This window comes from Pseudopipra pipra, chromosome 6 (assembly GCF_036250125.1).
Source record: "Pseudopipra pipra isolate bDixPip1 chromosome 6, bDixPip1.hap1, whole genome shotgun sequence".
In the NCBI taxonomy this organism is placed as follows: Eukaryota; Metazoa; Chordata; class Aves; order Passeriformes; family Pipridae; genus Pseudopipra; species Pseudopipra pipra.
The window spans coordinates 21,811,039-21,818,506 of record NC_087554.1 but is presented as its reverse complement, the minus strand read 5'-3'; the positions used below and the strand labels follow the sequence as shown (position 1 = coordinate 21,818,506).

General features: G+C 66.1%; 1 long non-coding RNA gene across 1 annotated transcript; it reads left to right on the top strand.

The window, feature by feature from the left end:
• Window positions 1-5,171: 5,171 nt before the first annotated feature.
• On the top strand, window positions 5,172-6,788 carry LOC135415698 (uncharacterized). Its single transcript, XR_010431242.1, has 2 exons — window positions 5,172-6,347; window positions 6,506-6,788. It is a non-coding gene; the product is annotated as an uncharacterized LOC135415698 (long non-coding RNA).
• The last annotated feature ends 680 nt before the right edge of the window (window positions 6,789-7,468 follow it).

Sequence of the window (7,468 nt, the reverse complement as noted above, 5' to 3'; positions counted from 1 at the left end):
CTTTGCGCTCCAGGCAGCGGCCGGAGCCCCCTGTAAGCAGGGGTGCAGCCTCTTTGGCCACTGCTTTGCATGCCCAGCTGCCTTTGCCCAGAGGGCCCGGCTCCCAGCAGCGGATGGGACTGCGTCGCTCTGGTGAGACCAAGTGAAGTCTGGAGGGGTTGGTGGAGCTGGGGGGGCCTGTGGGTGGGTAGTGGCTTGGAGATCTCCCTGTGGGGGTGTAGGGACCGGGTTTCCTTCTTGGGGAGGAGCTGGTGTTTCTCAGGCTCAACTGTGTCCTCCTGCCTTGGCAGAAGCCGTCGGAGAAGAAAGAAGAGACAGGACTGGAACTTTGAGGCAAGAGCGAAGAAGAGGAGCAGCAGCTTCGAGCTCAAGAGTGGAGCAGCGAGGCAAGAGCCAAGCAGAGGAGCAGCAGCGTCGAGCTCAAGAGGGAGCACGACAGAGACCCTCTGGGCAAATGCACCTCCCTGGCCCCCCCGGGCAGGGATCCGTAAGAGTCCGGCGGGCAGCTTCAGGCTGCCCCGGCTGGCTTTGCGCTGGGCGACCTCCCTGTAAGCAGGGCTGGGTCTTTGCTTTGCTTTGCTGGCCTTTGGCCATGGCGCTCCTTTGGCTGCCCGGAGAGAGGGGCAACCCTGTAAGGAGGGTGAGAGCCCCCATCTCCGCACCCGAGGGGGAAACGGAGCTCTCCCGACCCCCAGCCCGCCCTGTAAGCAGGGCAGGGCTTTCTTTTCCTGACCCCCAGCCCGCCCTGTAAGCAGGGCAGGGCTTTCTTTTCCTGACCCCCAGCCCGCCCTGTAAGCAGGGCAGGGCTTTTCCTGACCCCCAGCCCGCCCTGTAAGCAGGGCAGGGCTTTTCCTGACCCCCAGCCCGCCCTGTAAGCAGGGCAGGGCTTTTCCTGACCCCCAGCCCGCCCTGTAAGCAGGGCAGGGCTTTTCCTGACCCCCAGCCCGCCCTGTAAGCAGGGCAGGGCTTTTCCTGACCCCCAGCCCGCCCTGTAAGCAGGGCAGGGCTTTTCCTGACCCCCAGCCCGCCCTGTAAGCAGGGCAGGGCTTTTCCTGACCCCCAGCCCGCCCTGTAAGCAGGGCAGGGCTTTTCCTGACCCCCAGCCCGCCCTGTAAGCAGGGCAGGGCTTTTCCCCCTGGCACCTTTGTGCCTGCTTATGGCCCCTGGCCAGAGTGACCCCCTGTAGCTGGGGCGTGTCACGGCCCTTGTCCCTGGGCCAGTTGTGAAGCCCCTCCGTGTGCTGAGGCCCCTCTGGCCTCTGCAGAGCCCGGGGCAGGGCTGAGGCTCTGCTCTCCTGCCCAGAGGGAGGGATGGCTCCCCACGCGTTGGCTGCACAGAGCCTGCTCCCTCTTCTGGGACGTTCCCCCTTTGTGTTTTTGTCTTTGTCGGTGTGAGTGAGCAAGTGAGCTTGTGTTTTATGCCCCGTAGCAAAAGTGAGACTAGTGTAGCTTAGACTTCCCAGGAGGGAAAGAGGGGCTCTGTGCAGCAACCGGGGGGTGCCCTCTGAACCCACGGGTGGAGACAGGGCCCAGCCTTGCCCCTTCTTCCCCAGGACAGAGCGAAGCCCGTTAGTGGTGGTGCAGGCACCGTGACCCGCCTGTAGCCAGGGCCTGGGCGTGTGCCTGCGCTGCGGGGCTGCCTGTCCTGCTGGTGATGTGCCAGCGTGATCCCCCCCCCGGCCTTAGGCCGTCAGGCCACTGTTGGGAGTGCCGGGCCTCGGGGGCGGCCCTGTAAGTGGGGCTTTGTGCGTCCCCCGTGCCCGGCGGGCGGTTGGAGGGACCCCCTGTAACCAGGCGGGTGTCCCGTGGGGTCCCCACCCTTTCACAGGCGTGGGGCTGGGCGTGTGCCCTCCCTGTCCCTGGGGGAAGGCAGAGCTCCGTGGCTCCCTGGGTGTGAACCCGCCTGTAAGCAGGGTCCGGGTCTGGGAGCCTTTGTGCTCCCTCAGCTGGCAGCCTGTGCGGGGCGACCGCCCCGTTAGCGGGGAGCGGGTCAGGTGCCCCCGAAGCGGAGAGAAGGAGCCTCCGCGGGCCTTTGGGCCCAGGGCTGCCCCGTAAGTCGGGGCCAGTGCCCTGGAGTCCCGGGCACTTTGCGCTCCAGGCAGCGGCCGGAGCCCCCTGTAAGCAGGGGTGCAGCCTCTTTGGCCACTGCTTTGCATGCCCAGCTGCCTTTGCCCAGAGGGCCCGGCTCCCAGCAGCGGATGGGACTGCGTCGCTCTGGTGAGACCAAGTGAAGTCTGGAGGGGTTGGTGGAGCTGGGGGGGCCTGTGGGTGGGTAGTGGCTTGGAGATCTCCCTGTGGGGGTGTAGGGACCGGGTTTCCTTCTTGGGGAGGAGCTGGTGTTTCTCAGGCTCAACTGTGTCCTCCTGCCTTGGCAGAAGCCGTCGGAGAAGAAAGAAGAGACAGGACTGGAACTTTGAGGCAAGAGCGAAGAAGAGGAGCAGCAGCTTCGAGCTCAAGAGTGGAGCAGCGAGGCAAGAGCCAAGCAGAGGAGCAGCAGCGTCGAGCTCAAGAGGGAGCACGACAGAGACCCTCTGGGCAAATGCACCTCCCTGGCCCCCCCCGGGCAGGGATCCGTAAGAGTCCGGCGGGCAGCTTCAGGCTGCCCCGGCTGGCTTTGCGCTGGGCGACCTCCCTGTAAGCAGGGCTGGGTCTTTGCTTTGCTTTGCTGGCCTTTGGCCATGGCGCTCCTTTGGCTGCCCGGAGAGAGGGGCAACCCTGTAAGGAGGGTGAGAGCCCCCATCTCCGCACCCGAGGGGGGAAACGGAGCTCTCCCGACCCCCAGCCCGCCCTGTAAGCAGGGCAGGGCTTTCTTTTCCTGACCCCCAGCCCGCCCTGTAAGCAGGGCAGGGCTTTCTTTTCCTGACCCCCAGCCCGCCCTGTAAGCAGGGCAGGGCTTTTCCTGACCCCCAGCCCGCCCTGTAAGCAGGGCAGGGCTTTTCCTGACCCCCAGCCCGCCCTGTAAGCAGGGCAGGGCTTTTCCTGACCCCCAGCCCGCCCTGTAAGCAGGGCAGGGCTTTTCCTGACCCCCAGCCCGCCCTGTAAGCAGGGCAGGGCTTTTCCTGACCCCCAGCCCGCCCTGTAAGCAGGGCAGGGCTTTTCCTGACCCCCAGCCCGCCCTGTAAGCAGGGCAGGGCTTTTCCTGACCCCCAGCCCGCCCTGTAAGCAGGGCAGGGCTTTTCCTGACCCCCAGCCCGCCCTGTAAGCAGGGCAGGGCTTTTCCCCCTGGCACCTTTGTGCCTGCTTATGGCCCCTGGCCAGAGTGACCCCCTGTAGCTGGGGCGTGTCACGGCCCTTGTCCCTGGGCCAGTTGTGAAGCCCCTCCGTGTGCTGAGGCCCCTCTGGCCTCTGCAGAGCCCGGGGCAGGGCTGAGGCTCTGCTCTCCTGCCCAGAGGGAGGGATGGCTCCCCACGCGTTGGCTGCACAGAGCCTGCTCCCTCTTCTGGGACGTTCCCCCTTTGTGTTTTTGTCTTTGTCGGTGTGAGTGAGCAAGTGAGCTTGTGTTTTATGCCCCGTAGCAAAAGTGAGACTAGTGTAGCTTAGACTTCCCAGGAGGGAAAGAGGGGCTCTGTGCAGCAACCGGGGGGTGCCCTCTGAACCCACGGGTGGAGACAGGGCCCAGCCTTGCCCCTTCTTCCCCAGGACAGAGCGAAGCCCGTTAGTGGTGGTGCAGGCACCGTGACCCGCCTGTAGCCAGGGCCTGGGCGTGTGCCTGCGCTGCGGGGCTGCCTGTCCTGCTGGTGATGTGCCAGCGTGATCCCCCCCCCGCCTTAGGCCGTCAGGCCACTGTTGGGAGTGCCGGGCCTCGGGGGCGGCCCTGTAAGTGGGGCTTTGTGCGTCCCCCGTGCCCGGCGGGCGGTTGGAGGGACCCCCTGTAACCAGGCGGGTGTCCCGTGGGGTCCCCACCCTTTCACAGGCGTGGGGCTGGGCGTGTGCCCTCCCTGTCCCTGGGGGAAGGCAGAGCTCCGTGGCTCCCTGGGTGTGAACCCGCCTGTAAGCAGGGTCCGGGTCTGGGAGCCTTTGTGCTCCCTCAGCTGGCAGCCTGTGCGGGGCGACCGCCCCGTTAGCGGGGAGCGGGTCAGGTGCCCCCGAAGCGGAGAGAAGGAGCCTCCGCGGGCCTTTGGGCCCAGGGCTGCCCCGTAAGTCGGGGCCAGTGCCCTGGAGTCCCGGGCACTTTGCGCTCCAGGCAGCGGCCGGAGCCCCCTGTAAGCAGGGGTGCAGCCTCTTTGGCCACTGCTTTGCATGCCCAGCTGCCTTTGCCCAGAGGGCCCGGCTCCCAGCAGCGGATGGGACTGCGTCGCTCTGGTGAGACCAAGTGAAGTCTGGAGGGGTTGGTGGAGCTGGGGGGGCCTGTGGGTGGGTAGTGGCTTGGAGATCTCCCTGTGGGGGTGTAGGGACCGGGTTTCCTTCTTGGGGAGGAGCTGGTGTTTCTCAGGCTCAACTGTGTCCTCCTGCCTTGGCAGAAGCCGTCGGAGAAGAAAGAAGAGACAGGACTGGAACTTTGAGGCAAGAGCGAAGAAGAGGAGCAGCAGCTTCGAGCTCAAGAGTGGAGCAGCGAGGCAAGAGCCAAGCAGAGGAGCAGCAGCGTCGAGCTCAAGAGGGAGCACGACAGAGACCCTCTGGGCAAATGCACCTCCCTGGCCCCCCCCGGGCAGGGATCCGTAAGAGTCCGGCGGGCAGCTTCAGGCTGCCCCGGCTGGCTTTGCGCTGGGCGACCTCCCTGTAAGCAGGGCTGGGTCTTTGCTTTGCTTTGCTGGCCTTTGGCCATGGCGCTCCTTTGGCTGCCCGGAGAGAGGGGCAACCCTGTAAGGAGGGTGAGAGCCCCCATCTCCGCACCCGAGGGGGGAAACGGAGCTCTCCCGACCCCCAGCCCGCCCTGTAAGCAGGGCAGGGCTTTCTTTTCCTGACCCCCAGCCCGCCCTGTAAGCAGGGCAGGGCTTTCTTTTCCTGACCCCCAGCCCGCCCTGTAAGCAGGGCAGGGCTTTTCCTGACCCCCAGCCCGCCCTGTAAGCAGGGCAGGGCTTTTCCTGACCCCCAGCCCGCCCTGTAAGCAGGGCAGGGCTTTTCCTGACCCCCAGCCCGCCCTGTAAGCAGGGCAGGGCTTTTCCTGACCCCCAGCCCGCCCTGTAAGCAGGGCAGGGCTTTTCCTGACCCCCAGCCCGCCCTGTAAGCAGGGCAGGGCTTTTCCTGACCCCCAGCCCGCCCTGTAAGCAGGGCAGGGCTTTTCCTGACCCCCAGCCCGCCCTGTAAGCAGGGCAGGGCTTTTCCCCCTGGCACCTTTGTGCCTGCTTATGGCCCCTGGCCAGAGTGACCCCCTGTAGCTGGGGCGTGTCACGGCCCTTGTCCCTGGGCCAGTTGTGAAGCCCTCCGTGTGCTGAGGCCCCTCTGGCCTCTGCAGAGCCCGGGGCAGGGCTGAGGCTCTGCTCTCCTGCCCAGAGGGAGGGATGGCTCCCCACGCGTTGGCTGCACAGAGCCTGCTCCCTCTTCTGGGACGTTCCCCCCTTTGTGTTTTTGTCTTTGTCGGTGTGAGTGAGCAAGTGAGCTTGTGTTTTATGCCCCGTAGCAAAAGTGAGACTAGTGTAGCTTAGACTTCCCAGGAGGGAAAGAGGGGCTCTGTGCAGCAACCGGGGGGTGCCCTCTGAACCCACGGGTGGAGACAGGGCCCAGCCTTGCCCCTTCTTCCCCAGGACAGAGCGAAGCCCGTTAGTGGTGGTGCAGGCACCGTGACCCACCTGTAGCCAGGGCCTGGGCGTGTGCCTGCGCTGCGGGGCTGCCTGTCCTGCTGGTGATGTGCCAGCGTGATCCCCCCCCCCGGCCTTAGGCCGTCAGGCCACTGTTGGGAGTGCCGGGCCTCGGGGGCGGCCCTGTAAGTGGGGCTTTGTGCGTCCCCCGTGCCCGGCGGGCGGTTGGAGGGACCCCCTGTAACCAGGCGGGTGTCCCGTGGGGTCCCCACCCTTTCACAGGCGTGGGGCTGGGCGTGTGCCCTCCCTGTCCCTGGGGGAAGGCAGAGCTCCGTGGCTCCCTGGGTGTGAACCCGCCTGTAAGCAGGGTCCGGGTCTGGGAGCCTTTGTGCTCCCTCAGCTGGCAGCCTGTGCGGGGCGACCGCCCCGTTAGCGGGGAGCGGGTCAGGTGCCCCCGAAGCGGAGAGAAGGAGCCTCCGCGGGCCTTTGGGCCCAGGGCTGCCCCGTAAGTCGGGGCCAGTGCCCTGGAGTCCCGGGCACTTTGCGCTCCAGGCAGCGGCCGGAGCCCCCTGTAAGCAGGGGTGCAGCCTCTTTGGCCACTGCTTTGCATGCCCAGCTGCCTTTGCCCAGAGGGCCCGGCTCCCAGCAGCGGATGGACTGCGTCGCTCTGGTGAGACCAAGTGAAGTCTGGAGGGGTTGGTGGAGCTGGGGGGGCCTGTGGGTGGGTAGTGGCTTGGAGATCTCCCTGTGGGGGTGTAGGGACCGGGTTTCCTTCTTGGGGAGGAGCTGGTGTTTCTCAGGCTCAACTGTGTCCTCCTGCCTTGGCAGAAGCCGTCGGAGAAGAAAGAAGAGACAGGACTGGAACTTTGAGGCAAGAGCGAAGAAGAGGAGCAGCAGCTTCGAGCTCAAGAGTGGAGCAGCGAGGCAAGAGCCAAGCAGAGGAGCAGCAGCGTCGAGCTCAAGAGGGAGCACGACAGAGACCCTCTGGGCAAATGCACCTCCCTGGCCCCCCCCGGGCAGGGATCCGTAAGAGTCCGGCGGGCAGCTTCAGGCTGCCCCGGCTGGCTTTGCGCTGGGCGACCTCCCTGTAAGCAGGGCTGGGTCTTTGCTTTGCTTTGCTGGCCTTTGGCCATGGCGCTCCTTTGGCTGCCCGGAGAGAGGGGCAACCCTGTAAGGAGGGTGAGAGCCCCCATCTCCGCACCCGAGGGGGGAAACGGAGCTCTCCCGACCCCCAGCCCGCCCTGTAAGCAGGGCAGGGCTTTCTTTTCCTGACCCCCAGCCCGCCCTGTAAGCAGGGCAGGGCTTTCTTTTCCTGACCCCCAGCCCGCCCTGTAAGCAGGGCAGGGCTTTTCCTGACCCCCAGCCCGCCCTGTAAGCAGGGCAGGGCTTTTCCTGACCCCCAGCCCGCCCTGTAAGCAGGGCAGGGCTTTTCCTGACCCCCAGCCCGCCCTGTAAGCAGGGCAGGGCTTTTCCTGACCCCCAGCCCGCCCTGTAAGCAGGGCAGGGCTTTTCCTGACCCCCAGCCCGCCCTGTAAGCAGGGCAGGGCTTTTCCTGACCCCCAGCCCGCCCTGTAAGCAGGGCAGGGCTTTTCCTGACCCCCAGCCCGCCCTGTAAGCAGGGCAGGGCTTTTCCTGACCCCCAGCCCGCCCTGTAAGCAGGGCAGGGCTTTTCCCCCTGGCACCTTTGTGCCTGCTTATGGCCCCTGGCCAGAGTGACCCCCTGTAGCTGGGGCGTGTCACGGCCCTTGTCCCTGGGCCAGTTGTGAAGCCCCTCCGTGTGCTGAGGCCCCT